This window comes from Molothrus aeneus, chromosome 1, assembly GCF_037042795.1.
Source record: "Molothrus aeneus isolate 106 chromosome 1, BPBGC_Maene_1.0, whole genome shotgun sequence".
Classification (NCBI taxonomy): Eukaryota; Metazoa; Chordata; class Aves; order Passeriformes; family Icteridae; genus Molothrus; species Molothrus aeneus.
Window position 1 is genome coordinate 52655672 of NC_089646.1, and position 16388 is coordinate 52672059.

The 16388-nt window shown below is 40.0% G+C and overlaps 1 protein-coding gene across 2 annotated transcripts in view; it reads right to left on the minus strand.

Annotated features, from left to right (window-relative positions):
• BLVRA (biliverdin reductase A) overlaps nucleotides 1-13199 on the minus strand; it is a 29508-nt gene extending 16309 nt beyond the window's left edge. Inside the window, exons 1-2 of one of the 2 annotated variants that reach the window (XM_066557155.1) lie at nucleotides 13089-13199; nucleotides 1664-1759 (exon numbers count right to left, since the gene is read on the minus strand). The gene's annotated coding sequence lies outside the window, so the exon portion shown is untranslated. The remainder of the gene's footprint in view (nucleotides 1-1663; nucleotides 1760-13088) is intronic. The other variant, XM_066557164.1, reaches the window with a different exon arrangement.
• Nucleotides 13200-16388: the final 3189 nt, after the last annotated feature.

Below are 16388 nucleotides of genomic sequence, written 5' to 3' on the forward strand. Positions count from 1 at the left end.
TCCCCTCTGAACTGGGACAAGAGGGATGGTGGCTGCCACTGACTGCTAGAAGCTCTTCCCCACTGACAGCCAGCACAAGTGGCTCCTCTTACCAAGGGAGATGAGCCCTGCATGACACACAAAAAGAGCTGAGAAAAGCAAAGTTGAAGAGGATAATTGATTCTACACCAATATATCATCGTACCATTGCCCCCTCTGCTTTTGAGCTTTCTGTGCTTCTGCTTCATATTTCCTGCATTAGCAATTAACAAAAAACCAAAAAAAACCCCAAAAAACAAAAAGAAAACCAAAAAACCCCAAAACTGACCCAAATATTCTTGCAAAATTTCACAGCAAAACAGAATATTTAGCAGCAAAACAAACAATGGAGTAAGTCCAAAGAAATCCATCAACCAGCACCAGTGTTCCTCCCCAGTGCAATGACAAGTGGGACCCAACATCTCAAAACTGCAAACACTCACTGAGATAAGCCTGGGGGAAGTGAGGCTTACCTCTGTTTTGTGCAACATCACTAAGGCCATGCAAAGTAGTGCAGAAGCAAGCTAAAAGGCAGAACTTAGGAATTATCTCCCCTTCAAGAAAATGTCTCATGGCATGTCTAGACGTTACAGAATGAGTACAAGCACCTTCTCCCATGATATATAAAGAATTTCAGTAAGCCTCCCGCATATTCCCTGCAGTTTACAAACTCTTGTTCCCACAAATATGAATGAGTGACTCACATCAGAAATCAAAATATTTTATAGTTAATGTCACAGGTAATAGCATAACACTATGCAGGAGGCTTTCCTGAAGCAATCTCAGCCTGGTGTTTTAAAGTGTACATGTTCAAGTACCACATGCATCTTAAAAGTAGCAGAAACCTCACAGATAAGTATTTAATCTGAAAATACTGCTGCCAAGGACCACCAGGGACCACCAAAGAGACTCCAGGACAAAAGAACACGTATCCAAAGGGGAGGGAAAATATATGAATGATTTCTGGGAAATTATTATCATATGTATGTTTATTCTGGGAAAAAATCAATGAATATATATGTAAAATATTGTATATAAACAGGACCTCTTCTGTATTCAGCATGCCTGATTTTTGGAGGAGATATCCCCTCGTGCATCTGGCCAAATAAAGAATGGCAGCTTCATGATGCTACACTGGCATGAAGACGTTTTTATTTTTACTGATTTTTGGTAACAGACTGAGGAAGCTTTCCAGAGGTCCCTTCAGATGAATTTATTGTTTAGACATCATACAAAATATTTTCTCTCTTACTGCAGCAGAGCCCTGAGATGAGGGTCACAGAACCTCCCTCAACAGAAGTTTACAGGGAAATACCAGATTGACCACAGCATTCACAGTAAAATCATCAAGATGAAAATTTGAGATTTCTCTCAGCTTAAATTTCTGATTTCAAATACCCAGAGACCTGGCAGATGCTGTATCTCAGGGTGCTGGTACATGCTACAACCTGTGGTACATGTACCTGCTGTACATGGTACACCACATCTTGCTCTCATTGTCTACCCTTAGCATGAAACATCTGCCCAGAGCATAGAAAGCAGAAGCTGAACAGAGTGGATTGTGTTAGTGTTGTTAATGTTTCCTTTCACCAAGGAAACACTCACAAATACTCAAATTTAGCAGCTTATTCAAAAGCATAAATACCTTTTTTTCTGCAGGAAACCAGTTACACACTTTAACTTCTGTATATGCTGAAGTACCTTCTAGAAGGAGACACTGCAAAGGTTCCCAGTTGAAGATCTTAAATAAAAAGGCAAAAAAATTATTGTTTGAATTTAGTTAGCATGATGGATTATTTTTGCTCTGCTTTTACTGCAGCCTAGAGAGAAAAGTAAAGTCTTCTTCAAGAAAAAGACAGCCAGAAAGGTAACCTCCAAGGCTCTTCACCCCTTCTCTTCAAACCATTAATAGTACATAAAATGAGAATCAGAAATTTTCTTAAAAATCTGCCAGGACCATTTAGAGTCTCTGACATTTCAGAGGAAAACTGCAGCACCTGGAAATAACAGAGCAACCATGTAGATTTTCCTTGAGAGCTGTTTGCTACGGACTTAACTATCTACCCTTGCCAGCACCTCCTCATCTCTCCCACCCATGTCTCTGGCTATCACAACCCAGCCAAAGCCTTCTGACAGGCACACCAGCTCTGCTGAGTGAGTTAGAACTTCAAGGCACCAATGCTCACAGAGCTTGCCAGCAGAAAACAATCTCTCATACTAACTGGCACCACTGTACTTTGGAAACAGCCAGAGGGGAACTTTTCTTCCTGGCTTTTAAATGCCCCTTGAACAATACACCTGCATTGTTTTACATTTATATGCAGGTTCACCGATTAAATTATGGTTTTCCAGCTGACTGCCAAAGTTAAAGTTGATATAATTACATTGATATATGGACAGATGCTGTGTTAAGCTGCCAAACAAGCACCTTTACTCTATTCAGCAGATGGCTGATAATAAAGAACAGCAGTTGTAACAGATATGCTGTCTCCAGCATTAATACCTGAGCAGGATGAAAACCTTTATTTAAACACAGTTCTGCTAACCCCAGAGTATACAGTGATACTGACACCCATCACATTGCTGCTTTCCAGAGCCTGCAGCTCCATATTTGAAGCAAAATCATCCCACACAAGTAATATAAAACCATGAGAAGTACTGAAAAAATCTGAAGATCTGGTTTTAATATGTGACATATTCCACACTATGGAGGATTGAAACAAAAGTTCTGTGATGTCTATGCATGCCTAAGAATGATCATTTTGTCCTGTTCTCTTGCTTGTAGTCATCCTTTATGATACAGATTTGGTTGCTAGTCTGAAGGGGAAAAACACTTTTAAAATAGCTTCTCTACATATCTCTGGGACCTATCTTCAGTCAGATTCATTTTGTTTGAAACTCAAATTACATTTCAATATACATACACTGCTAAGTTTGAAACTATCCAAGAAAGTACTGAGCCTGCTTAGGGGCACCTAAAAAATTAGAGACAGACATGAAGGACTCCAGTTTTTATTTTATAAAAATATCTCCTTAAAAAAATTAAACTGTTACTTATAATAAGTTTCCAGGAACTGCTCTGGACTGAACTGCAGAATGTCTTGTGAAACTTCTGGTGGGTAAATAAACAATTGCATATAACTGCAGCCTCATCACTGCTACTTTTTAAGCAAAAGACTGCTTTTATGTGGCTACTTAGCATATGCCTAAAGCAAAGAAAGCCACAAAATGTTCCCAAAATTTCTTTCAAGCTTTAATGTTCTGTAACAGTTTTTGAAAGTGAATTTGAAGAGAAGAGAATTTTAACAAGCAGCAAGTAATTATTTTGCAGTAAAGTCCATTCAAGAGAATGGAGTGTTTTGGAGCTATCAGTGATTCACAGATCCTAATTTTCCAGGTGACCAAACAACAGTATTGCTACACTACCGATCTGTGCCTGAGAAAATAACCCCAAATAAAGCTAAAAATGGTACCAACTCAAAAAAGGGAAAAAAAGCATGAAACATCCTTCACCACATTTTTGACTTAACATCTGCATAAACACTAAGACTATCATGAAGCTGAACTCTGCCAGGTCCCTGGGACTATGAACAATGTCCCCTAGCTTCCCTGTAGAGCAATGAAGCCCCAGAGTAGTCTCTGCACAGCTAAGTGTCTGAGACTCTGCTTAAACCTATGTCATGCAAAGGAACTGATGTTTAGTGCTTACTCTTACACTGTTTAAAATTGAGTGCTTTTCGTGTTTAAAAAAAAAAAAAAGGTGAACTACTTATCCATACCTTCATTTCTGGGAAAACTGCTCAGAGCTAATCACAAGAGGTGTAGATGACAGGACAGCCCATGAGACATGCCCAAGAATCTCAGCCCATTCCCTTCCCTTGCTTACACTGCTCATTTTGTTTTCGCTGTGTCAGCCACTGAGAGAAGAGGCTTCTCCACCTCACTTGATAGATTTGCAAGTGCTTTGCAGATAAACTCTGATGTCAGAAGAGGCTTCCAACCTTTTGCTATAACACAACTGAAAGTGATGATGAACAAATACAGAAAAACGTTCTGAAATATTTTCACACTTACTACATCTGCCCCTGCATTTTCCTGCCAATTACTGCAGTCCTTTCTACAAGCTCTTTCTTCTTCAGAGAGCCTGAAGATCTGGGCTGGGCAGAAGCAGGAAAGCTGTATTTCCAGGCTGTATCCTTACATTCTCACAGAAGTTCACTGGTTGATCCAAGGCAAGCAAATCATACCCCCTTTCCCTATAGTCCCCAGTTCCAGAACAGTGGGAACCTCTGTCTTCTGTAAAGCACTCTCAGACCTACTGATAATAAGTGCAAAGTGAGAAGTAGGTATTAGTACAACCTCTCTTCTTCATGACAGGAAATCCCACACAGATCAGACATCTAGAAAATATGACTATAAATGAAGTTTGCACTGAAATATCTACATAAAACAATGCCCTACAACAAACAACAAAACTATAGGTTTCTTTTCCTTCTCTTGTTGTTAAATTAATCTGAAAACCAAATCCTAAAAGGAATTATATGCTTGCCTAGCTTTAATCACAAGTAATCCCATTGATCTCAATGAGAATACTCCTACAAGCCCATTGAGAAAGACCTCTTGCTGTTGACTGTAATATTAGTATGCACAAGAACAAAACACATCTCCAGCTACAAGTATGTTCTTTTAATATCCTTATGGACTCAAGCCAATAGATGATACCTATCTTCCGGTCCACTAAAGGTCACTGCATCCTAGATCTCTAACAGGCTGAGCTATTTTGAGAATTCCCCAAATGAAAAAAGCACTCCAACTACACACTGCAGTCACTACAATGACACTGCTTACCATGGCTGATAAAACCCTCTGCCTGCATTGCTAGCATGACAGCAATTCATATCACTGAAGGCCTGCCTCATACTCTCTTCAAAGAAAACAATATACACACAGAATTTAGCTAGTCAGACAAATGTACTTTTTTTAGCTGACTTTCTCATTCCCTAACCCAGAGAAAAAAGTGCCAACTCTTCTAAAATAGAGGGTAATGTAAATTTTTTTTTTCATTAATAACTTGATTGAATGAGATAACTTAGGAAATAGATAAACTTTTGCATAATCTTGTAATCTTAAAAATTATGTCCTATCACCTCTGTAATTTTATCAGTCTACCCCTCAGTAGGGCCTGCAAAATGCAATGGTTGCTCTCCATTCCCTTTACCTTTTGGAAATCTATCAATGTCATAAATTTCTTGAGAGCAGGGAAAACCAGAAGGTTTTGAATGAAGAGTAATGATTGCAGTTAATCCCTCCTAACTTTAGAGCTCAGTATTTTTCATCCTAATGGGCAACACAACACTTAAGAATCACAAAGGCCAGCCTCTCTCTCTTGAAGAGTTAGTCTGCAATTCGATGTGCTTTAACAGTGAAGTAGTTGCAAAGTGCTACTCATCTGTTAAATTTGTCCTGAGAAAGCAAACACTTTTTCCGAGGTTATCAGCCACTAGAGGGGGTATTTAGTATCTTACCGAAAACCTGATAAAAAGGTAAAAAAAACCAAAAAAAAATTAAGGTTACAGAAAACCTCTAAAAGCATATTTCCCACAGCACTGCAACTGCACATTAGGATCCATGCAAAGTGTTTTAGGAAGAACAACGCTTTACTTGTGTATAACTATGCAAAAGCTAACCCCACATCTCCCAATTCCTAGGTTTATCTACATCAAACCTGTGATTCCTGCAAGAAGAGATGTAGCTTTGTATGCCAAGAAGATGGCTAAAATATCATTAGTTTTGCTTTGTACAGTCGGTCAGCTCAGAGCATGCCAAAACCTGAACCTTCAAGCATGACAAGGTAGAACCTGACATGCTCAGGGTTAATAAACAAGCAAAAGAACAACCTACAAATTGGGTCCTATTTACAATTGTCTGCCTCTTTACAGATTCACCATCACCAGATTTATTGTTTTATAAAGTCTCCAAAAGGACCCCAAAAAACTGTCATCAAATTGGTTCAACTTCAAGCAAAATAGAAGATTCTATTTGGCTAAAGCCACTCTAAAGCTACCTATATTTAAAACATGTCTAAATAAAGATGAACATATATTTCAGTTCCTGAACTTGAATGCACAATTAATACAAAACTCATAAAAAATTGTAAACTGATTTGATGATTGAGTTCACACAGTGCCACTAGCTGAAGAAGGGTACAGGATGGATTGTGCCAGGATATAAATGGCATCATAGTTTCTACATAGTTTGTTAAATCTCATCAGTTCAGAACCAGTGAAGCTGCTGGCAACTTCAAAGACTCTCTCCAAAAATCTGTGTAAAAACAACTATAATTGGGTGATAGACTTAAACACCACCCCTGCCTTCTTTATTTCCTTACAGTCTGCCTTCAAAGATGTGAGCTAGAAGGTTTCATGAAGCTGTCTGTTCAGAGGAGTATTTTAAATACACAACTTACTCAGAACCAACAAGGCCATGTAATTGGGATAAGAGAACCCAGTATCACTCTTCTTTCCTCTGTCAAATCAATGTGGACAATTACTTTATAACAACTGTGGCTGTTATAAAATGGATAACCTCCTATCACAGGCAGGATCTGCACAAGCACCTAATTTTGAAATAGCTAAAACAGGTCTTGCAAAGGTTCAGGAGCAGACAACACTCTGGGCGCCAGAAGAGGGAAATATACCTTTTAAAAGAGGCAGAGAAATAACTGGATCATGGAAGTAAAAGATTTCCAAGAATGAATGCTTCCATTTGAAACATAATGCAAACATTTCCCTCTTTTGCCCTGATTTTACTAGACTGTACCCATATCTCGTTTTTTCTGCAATATTCTGGTGAAATTATTTAACAGCTACTCTCGTAAGAGAAGAGCTTTGTCCCCACCTCAAGTTCATGTCCTTAACTGCATGATTCCTTTAAACACCCAAAAAGACCACTGAGTTCTGAAGAGAGTTGCTTTACTGAACTAGCACCTTCCTGTGCTGCCAATAGTAACATAAATGCAATTCTAAAATGTCACAGCAACCCTGCTCATTACTTTATTCAGCCTTGCTCCTTTTTAAAATGTCTGTCTAAATCCCTTCTTCCCTTCTTACCTTCTGCTAATTAAACTCAAGAAAGCATCTTGGGATTCCGGGAAAGAAAACTGTGAGCTTAATATTTATTATTTAAGCCATTTCAGGCATAACTGTGGCCCCTCCACAAAACCAGTTTTAAACACAAAATTTCTTTATTTATCATTAGAAATGGAAAACCAAGGCACCTTACATTAATATGATAAACACAAACAGCACAGGTGGACATCTGTAAGCTGTCACTCTTTTATATATGCCCATCTTAGACATTGGATAATAAATCTCTGTTCTTCCCTCCCATGGTCAGACTTGAGTACATAAAGGCAGAAGCAGAACCTCAGCAGCCGAGAAAATGTGAATGACAACTATCTGCAATAATCTATCCCACTGGTTTTGTTTAGGATCAAACTGAGTTAGACAAAGAACGTAAAAGTGTGGCCAAATAACAGCTTGAGTCAAACTTAGAGATCACAAGCCATTTGACTACACTTGCTATAAGGCTGGATGGCTTTTCGTCCTGATGGATTTGTTCTGCAGTCTGGAATAGGAAAGTTTATTCCAGATAGGCATATAAGCAAAATTAAGATCATGTAGGAGCTGGATAATAAAAATAATCATGAGCACACAGTAAAGGAATGTACTTTGCACTTCTTTTTCTTAGAACACCAGAATGGTTTGGGTTGAAAGGAACCTTTAAAGATCATCTAGTCCAACCCCCCGATAGGAGTGTGATGTTTCCCTTTTTCCAGTCACTGGGGCCTTCACCTGATTGCCGTGACTTTCCAAATATGATGGAGAGTGACTTGGCAACTTCATCAGTTCTTCCTGCTCATAATGATTCTCTTGATAAAAAAGGCCATCTGTCAGTATGGCCATATGAGATCCCATGGGCAAAAGTTGGCATCCTATTTAGTAGTCATTTAACCAAAAGAAACTTGAACTCTGGAGTTATCCACACCTTCACACTTCCTTAGGAGTTGATAACTTAAGAGCACCTAAGATAGGAGGTCTTTCCTTCCTGTGCTTTAAGAGAGGAAAATTTTGTTCCTGATATTACAGGCCATCTGATGGTAGGAAGGTCCAGCTATCCCAAGAAACAGGGATGGGTAACATGCAGCAGACCAGCAGTTGTTTCTCAAAGGTGCTCTCTCTGCCTGAGTACATGAACACAAAAAAAAAAAAAAGGAAAAAAGGTGCCTCATCCATCTCCCTGGTGCAGAATTCAGCCTTCTTCAAAGATACCAGGGAATTAAGGCTGTGTCCTTGAAAGCAGTATCCTCTATGATGAAGCCTTATCAGAAAAACTGGGCTCAGAGCAGCCAGAGAATTACATGGCCACATCCTCCTCTTGCAGGGCAAGAGGAGAAAGGAAGCTCTTATCTACACTAAAACAAAGGACCAGACACTTTAAGCCCTCTTTATTTTATCATATAATACAGCTATTTTTATGGTTCTTTTCCTATATCTTCATTATATCTCTATTGTGAATATTACTAGGTCAGGCTGTCACCAGGATCTATTCAAGAAGGACTGGGTTGGAAACACATCACAGAAGACTATTATTTTTGAACAGTATGTAGAGTCAGGCAAATGACCTATTTATTTTGAAAATATTTATTCAAAAGTCCTCAGCCTTAAGGTCTCATTTCAGATGCCAGGCATATAAGAATAGGCAGTACATCTTAATTTGTAAATATTGGGCTAAATGTATGGATAGCTATTTCACTTCTCTAAGCAAGTAGGTAAATGTAAAATAGACTTAAAAAAAATCCAAATGAAAACCACATTTCCTAGGGCAAACATAACTGCTGGGATTGGTTATCCTGACTTCTGGATGACAAACCTGAGACATCTCAGACGCCTCGGGACTGTTTTTAACAGATACTGCACTCCAGGACTGCAAATCTAAGTAGTCTATACTTACCAAAACCAGGCCCACCTCTGTCTTACTGAACAAGAATGAAAGCAGACTAAGCCCATGATGCCCTCCAATGCCAGAAGTGTACCATCCTGGTTTATGCCTCATCACTTAACAGTGAATTATCAACAGTACAGAATTCCTCCTTACCCATGTTTCAATCTGAGCATCTGAGTTCTTCACAGATTTTTGCCACTAAAGAATCAAAGCTTTGGAGGAAGACAAAAACCAGGAATTAATCTGCCGTCTCCAATCAAATGTTATGAATCTGATTTAATGGCAAAAACAAAACCAAAACAAATAAACAAACCACACCCCTCCAACCTCAATCCTCTGCACATATTTGCATCTTCTGTCACCAAGACCAAACACTAAGCACAGAAAGATCTCTACCAACATGCTGATCCCACCTCTAGCTGCACACAATTGTGCTGAGAAAAATCACCTAATTAAAGACAAGTACGAGCAAGCTACTTTGTGTTCATCACCAAATAACAGACTAACCAGTCTGCTGCTAATCCGTGTCAGAGCCTGCAAAAGACAGTGAATACCGACTAAGGGCTGCTTTCCCTAGCAACAGAAAGGGTCACAAAGCTGTATCGCTTCCAGCACAGCAAAGAATCACCCATGACGTTTTCACTAGAATGACCGTGGTCTCACCTTACCCCTCACATCCTGTACTACTACGTCCTTTCTGTTATTTGGGGATTATTCAATAATCCATGTTCTTTCTGATGGCTTTTCTCTCTTCTCATTCACAGAGCAGAGGTAATGACTAGATGATAAAGATGACTTTGTACATACGCATTTCACTGAGAGGGAAAGTTAATAAACACAGTAACATTACTTGAGCCATGAGAACCTCTCATTTTATTAGCCAGTGTTGTGCAGCCTTTAAATTAGTATTTAGGTTAGTTACTACAACATGACCATTAGCTGCCACAAACAGACTCCTTTTAACTGGTTAATAAAGCCATGATAAGGAAAAAAAAATTTTAAAAATGTAGAAATCTATTTTATGCTAATTGTTGCACTCATGTTGTTAAAGTGGTGGGTTGTACTCATCTGGAGGAACAGGATTAGCAAATGCATTTCATTATCTTTCCCAGTCAGGTGGGTTTTCTGCAATGTTTTCTAATTCTAAACCCACCAGTCGGGTGGGTTTTCTGCAATGTTTTCTAATTAGCACGTTTTTTTATTGTAACTCAAACAGTGCTAATAAGAAAACATTGCAGAAAACCCAGTCAGGTGGGTTTTCTGCAATGTTTTCTTATTAGCACTGTTTGAGTTGCAAACATTAGTCTAAGAAACACTTAAGTTCAGTTAGACAAGAAGCCAAAGCTCTTTTTGCTTAGAGAGTGGAGAGGAAACAAGTCAAATGTAAATTTATTTTTTTTATTATAGTTGCACTTATTTTATAAGGTTTTAAGATCTAAGTCCCACACTTTGGCTTTGCAGGCATGAGAACATTTGCCAAGGTTCAAGGCCAGCTCCAGAGGTGTGAGACAGCTCCTCACCAACCTTTGTTCTGCTAAGTTACAACAGGGCATGGATTATCCAGAGTGGGGTTTTGTTGATTTTGGGTGTTGTGGTTTTTTTTGTTTGTTTGGTTGGTTTTTTTTTAACTACAGGATTAAACTGCAAGAGTGCCTTGGCTCTCAGACTGGTTTTCTTTCCTAAGGCCCAATGCTTCCCCATTCAGTGAAGAAACCTTTTTAATGCCTCGCTTAATAAGGTGCACTATGAGCACAATGTATGTTATTTTGACACATTGAGCTCTACCTGCAAGTTTCAAAAAATCTATGGTTGCCTGAAAATTCGAGGTGAAAGTTATCCACAATCCTGTATACTCTGATGTTGCTGTACCGCTGTGTAAAACACAGGAACTCCTTCCTCAGGGCATTATTGTCCTACTACTACATCCATCCAAACTCTCTTAGTTCCTCCACTTCCTCCCAACCTTGTTTAGTTTTATCTCCTGTTGCCTGACTCTGCTTACCTAGCCAAGGATGGCAGTGCAGAGACAGCTTCAGTGGACCGCAGTAGTGGTAATGGCAAACACCCTCTGAAGCTTCCTACAACTAATCTGCACAACACAGAGTACCATATTCCCTCTACAAGATGGATCAAACTCAGGGGACTCAGAGTCATCACTGAAAAGCAAAAATGCCAATGTGTGTTCTAGTCCTGCATCTTACTGAAGTCCTGACACCATGGTGTAAGATGGAAAATTATTCCCATTTAAATTTGAAAATGGACCATTAATTTATTCATTTAGCTTCACTTGTTTTGACAATGCCAGTTAATTTTTAGTCCAGAGAGCAAAGTGGTCCTGTTCTTCTGCTGAGCTTGGTTTTCAGAGTCTGTGGATACAGCAGATATTCTTCATGACAAAAGGAAAAAAACAAACAAGTCTGCCCTTTGACATTTAAAATGAAGTAGCTTAGACCTTAATGCGGTGGTCTTTTTGGCCCACTGGGTTTGGGGGGTGAGGAGTGGGTGTTGAAACACTCAGCACAACTGGGAAAATAATGAGGGCACTAAGAAGTTGAAAATGACAAAGGTTGAGTCTCCTTTTTAGCTCTACAGAATAAGCACTGCCAGTCCTTTAAGAATAACACAAACCATACTTCATTGAATTAAACTCCAGCTCTTCACAAACAGTAACTCAGTTCACTCTTTGAAGAAACTGAGAGATTTCTATCAGTAAAAAAATTTCTTGACCATTAGATGTAAACCCAGGAAGAGGAGTCCAGAAAAATCAGCACTCCCAAATAAGGGAAGTGTCTTGATCCAATAGTAAGAAATTATAAAGTATTTTACTATCAATTATTATTATATTAATAATATTTAGTTATAATTTAATTATTAATAATTACTCTCTAAGTGGTATGCACTGCTTGTGACAGTTTTTAGTAAGACTAACTAAGGCTTTCTTATATATTCTGAAAATAATTTAAAATATTAACCCATTGGTCTTATAATATCAAGATTAAACTACAAATTGGATTTACATTATTGAAACATATTTGTCTTCATTTTCTCATTTATCAACAAAAATGACAGAAAGATGTTCAAACACTATGTTATTGATTTTTGGCACAATGTCATTCTGTGTTCACATCTGTAACCATAGATCCAACAGCTGAAAGACTATCTTTATTCCACAAAAATTAATTTGGCAAATCAATGCAAGGAATTGGAAAAAATTGGTTTCACACAAAATCAGTTCATTAAACTGTTGCCCTAATTAACATTGTTTGTTCGGGGTTTTTTAACAAGCTTCAACACAAAAGTTCAGCAGAATGACAGGAGTTATATAAAGGCTGAACTTGTCTTTTCACTGTGTGTAGACTGAGCCCTTGATGCACCTTTTTTCTATTTTTTACTAGAGATAAATGATAGCTGTAACTAGAACATAATTAAGTGTCAATGTGTTTTATGCACGGATTCTATACCACATCTGAGAACACAAGAACCACCGTTCTCCCACCAAAAGCTGTCTGAAATATGGCCCCACCACGTCCCTTTACAAAAGGAAAATATACTCATTCTCACTTTACACATGGGTAAACTGAGGTACAGCCTGCTTGATGGTCCGGTGTTTCAGAAGGGAGCATCAAATAGCTACAGTAAACGTGGATTTTCACAATATTGGAAGGAAGCTCAGCACTTCTAAAAACAAGTTCAGTTTGTAGGAAAGGTTTTGCATGACCTTTCACACTCTCACTATGCAGTGCCCTGGCCACTCGAAGATGCTATTTGGCTACTTCCACATCATCTACGTGCTTCACTGCCACCTGGGTATTATTCCAAACCAAGGGCTTTTCCCTTTTTTCCTTTCTCACTGCTTCCCCCTCCCCAGGTAGTGGCCCGTCCCCTTTGGTCTGGAGGGTGTCTCTGGAGCAGCTAGGACAACGTGACTTGCAGGACTCCCCCAATCCTCCACAATCGAGGGGGAAACGCCGCTGACGAGCAATCCCGGGGAGGCGAGGAACAGAAAACGAAAGGCCTGCTTCCAAATCCTAATTACAGCTGGCAGAGATTAAGTAATAGCCACTAACCTCTCCAGCTCACAGAGGAACGTGGTCCTGTTTAATGCTCTTCAGCTTCCTGCAGCTCCTTCTTACACAACGCTCCGCAGCCCCGGCATATCAGCGCCCGCACGCCCCGTCCCAGCCGCGGCGGCAACACCCCCTCGGCCGGCAATCCAATAAGGATTGCAGGGGCGGGCTGAAGGCAGAGGCAGCTGGGGCAGGCGCTCAGGCTGGGCGCTTCCTCTCAGGAAACACCCAGAAAGCTGCAGGGGGCTAGCAAGGGGCTAGCATCTCCATGGGGACCACGGCAAGACCCCCACCGGTTAAGCGCAGCGGTCCCTGTGATGTTGGGTTTCCAAACTGATTAACTACATATCAATAAACCCTGTTTGTACACTTAATATGCCTCAGTAGCTGCAGCTGTTGAGAAAGAATAGAAAAAAAGGGACTTAGAATTATATATGTATTGAAGTCAGTCGCAATGGAATACTGAAGTAACAGACCACAAGGGTGCTTGGCAGAATGCCCAAGATAGGGCCAGAAGGAGGAATAAACAGGGGCAACTCATCAGTCTAAAGTGCCAACTGGGTGAAAGGTGGTTTTGGCAGGGGGAGAATGAAAACACTGACTCACAGGCCACAAAGTCTAGAAACCCACTGACTCAAGAGGAGGAGACTGAACATGTGGAGTAATTAACATAAGTGAGAGAATCACTTAACCACTAAAATTACAGAATATTCAGAATTGGGAGGGACCCACAAAGATCAAAAGATCGAATTCTGAAGTGAGTGACCCATATGGGGATTGAGCCTACAACCTTGGTGTTATCGGCACCATGCTCTGACCAAACTGAGCTAAGAAGATATAATACTAATTAATGAGAAAACTATGCAACTTCTAGCCAATGAATACTGATACTTTTGTTTGCTAAAACGTATAAATAATGTAAAGTTTTGGTGATTAGGGAGCTAGTGTTTTGTGGGTTACCACTAGCTCCTTACTTTGCACAAACTAGAATAAAGAAATAGAGATTCCTCTCCTCTGTGTGTGAATTGGCATTGCACACCAGGTAAGGAGTCCATGTTAGGGGCAACAACCCCAGACACTCCTAGAGCCCACTCCTGCAGTGGTTTGCAGACACTGGTACATCAGCAGTGCTTGTGTCTGCCCAGCTGCAGCCATAGGGTTTATGTTGCAGGAAGAATCTGTGCTCAGGAAATTGGGAATTTCAAGAGTGCCAAGTGGGAAAGAAATCACTCTGTGCCTGGCTTTGCCCAAGCAGGAGGCATGCAGAGAGTAGCTGCTAGGACAGCCCAGGCCAGGTGTTCAACAAGTTCTTACTCAAGACTATTTGCCTCCTTTTCTACTGGGATTGCTTCCTGGCAGACAACATACTATGCATAAGCACTAGCTTTTCCTAGGAAAGACACCTTTTACCAAGATCTTACTCCCAGCCTCTTTACTTGCCATTTCTTATCTACATGCAACAGGACTTTCAGCTGCTCCTTTTGGGGCTTGGAAGATAAAAGCCAGTGAGGGTACAGATATTTCCCCCCAAGCCAGTAGTTCCTGCAATGAACAATGTATGACATGAGGCTGGTCTGAATTCCACAGATCTTTCTACACCATGACAATGGTGGGCATTCATATAGTAGAACCTAAAACTGTGTTACATTGGGACTACAGGTACAAAGGATAAAATTCTGTACCCTGTCATCTCAAACATACAGAAACATACAGTAGAAATAAAATACCTCTGGAGAACCTTTTTTTTTTTTTTTTTGCACACAAGTGTGCTCAAGTCAACTTGTTTCTGGTAAATCTTACCAGAAACAAGTAGTGTGCTGTGTAAAGTAGTAACACCAAAAGAAGCCCATCTTCTTCCTATAGAAATTAAAAATCCAGTGCATCCCTGGATTCTTTAAAGTCATTATTCTAAAATTCTGCAGGTTGGGATGTTGAGTGACACACCCTTCTTTCCATATTTTCTCATTTCTGACCTGTGAACTTCTCATCAGAAACATTACAGGAACTCAGCCTCCTCCCAGCTACATTTTGTTTGCCAGAGTGACATTTTCTGAGCCAGTTATGAAGTTTTAACTATTGCAAAACTTATGTGGTCCAACATAACTTCAACTCCACAGAGGGTTTGTGATGCCATTACTGTGCTGGTTGTTTTGAATAACTCTTTCCATCCCCTCTAGTAAGTGCTAAAGCACATATTATGCCTTAGCAGCTTTAATTACAGTTGTTGCACAACTGAAATAAGGAAGAGCTCCAAAACGTAACTGACAAATCATACACAAAACTAATGAGCAGGAAGTTTAAAGTCTGAAGGTCTTCAACATACATGTGGAATTACATAAAAGAGGAATGGCAGCCCAGGAGAGACAATATTTAAGCATATACATAATGAGTTTAACATATGGGACAGTTAATGACTAGCACGTGACTGTATGCTTAGCACAAAGTAATGAATCCATTAGCACGTGATAGGAAACCTTAACGCATAGCAGAATATGCAAAAGAATGCATATGGGAGTGATTAGAGGCAGATGTAACTCAGAGCCCTTGGATTCAGGAACCATGCTCCTATTTGTACAGCCATGTGATCTAGAGGATGTGGGACCTGTTCACTCTCATAATTAATCTTGTCAATTAAAAAAAAAAAAAAAAAGAGAAAAAACAAAACCCCACCTTCTTTCCAAATGAATCAGATCCCAAAACTACTGGAAGTGGCACAGTACACAGCCAAACAGGATGGCACAACAGCCTCTTTCTATGACACCTGTAGTTACCTTAAACCAGTCCTGTCCCGACCTGCTGTTTGATCCCTAAATTACAGCCTCAAGCTCCCTTTGCCATAGGATTGTTTATTTATTCAGGCAGCTAGATAAAAACCCCAACATTTAAATGAGCTCCAGATCTGGACAAGATGGGGGGCAGAGAGCTCCTGCAGTGGTGGAATTTGGGCTCTGCCACTGGTGCTGACAGCTGAGCCACTGGCAACATGACCATGTTACCCTACTGCAGAAACCTTTTAGAGTCAAGCTGGGGCAGGGGAGGGCGATCGGCGGCTCTCCCAGTTCCTGAGCACAAGATGAGAAAAGAGAAATGGTGTTACCCACAACCCCTTGAAATGGCGTTTCATAACAGAGAAGAGAGAGGGGCAAAGGAACAATTTTGACTTCGATCTAGGCAGCACCAAGAGTGGACCATTCAAATCCAGGTATGCAACATGGAAAATGCCTCAGGGTTTCCTGTGGGAGAAAAGGCTCCAAAGAAAACACAACACAAACCCCAAACCATAACTTTAGTGTTTAAATT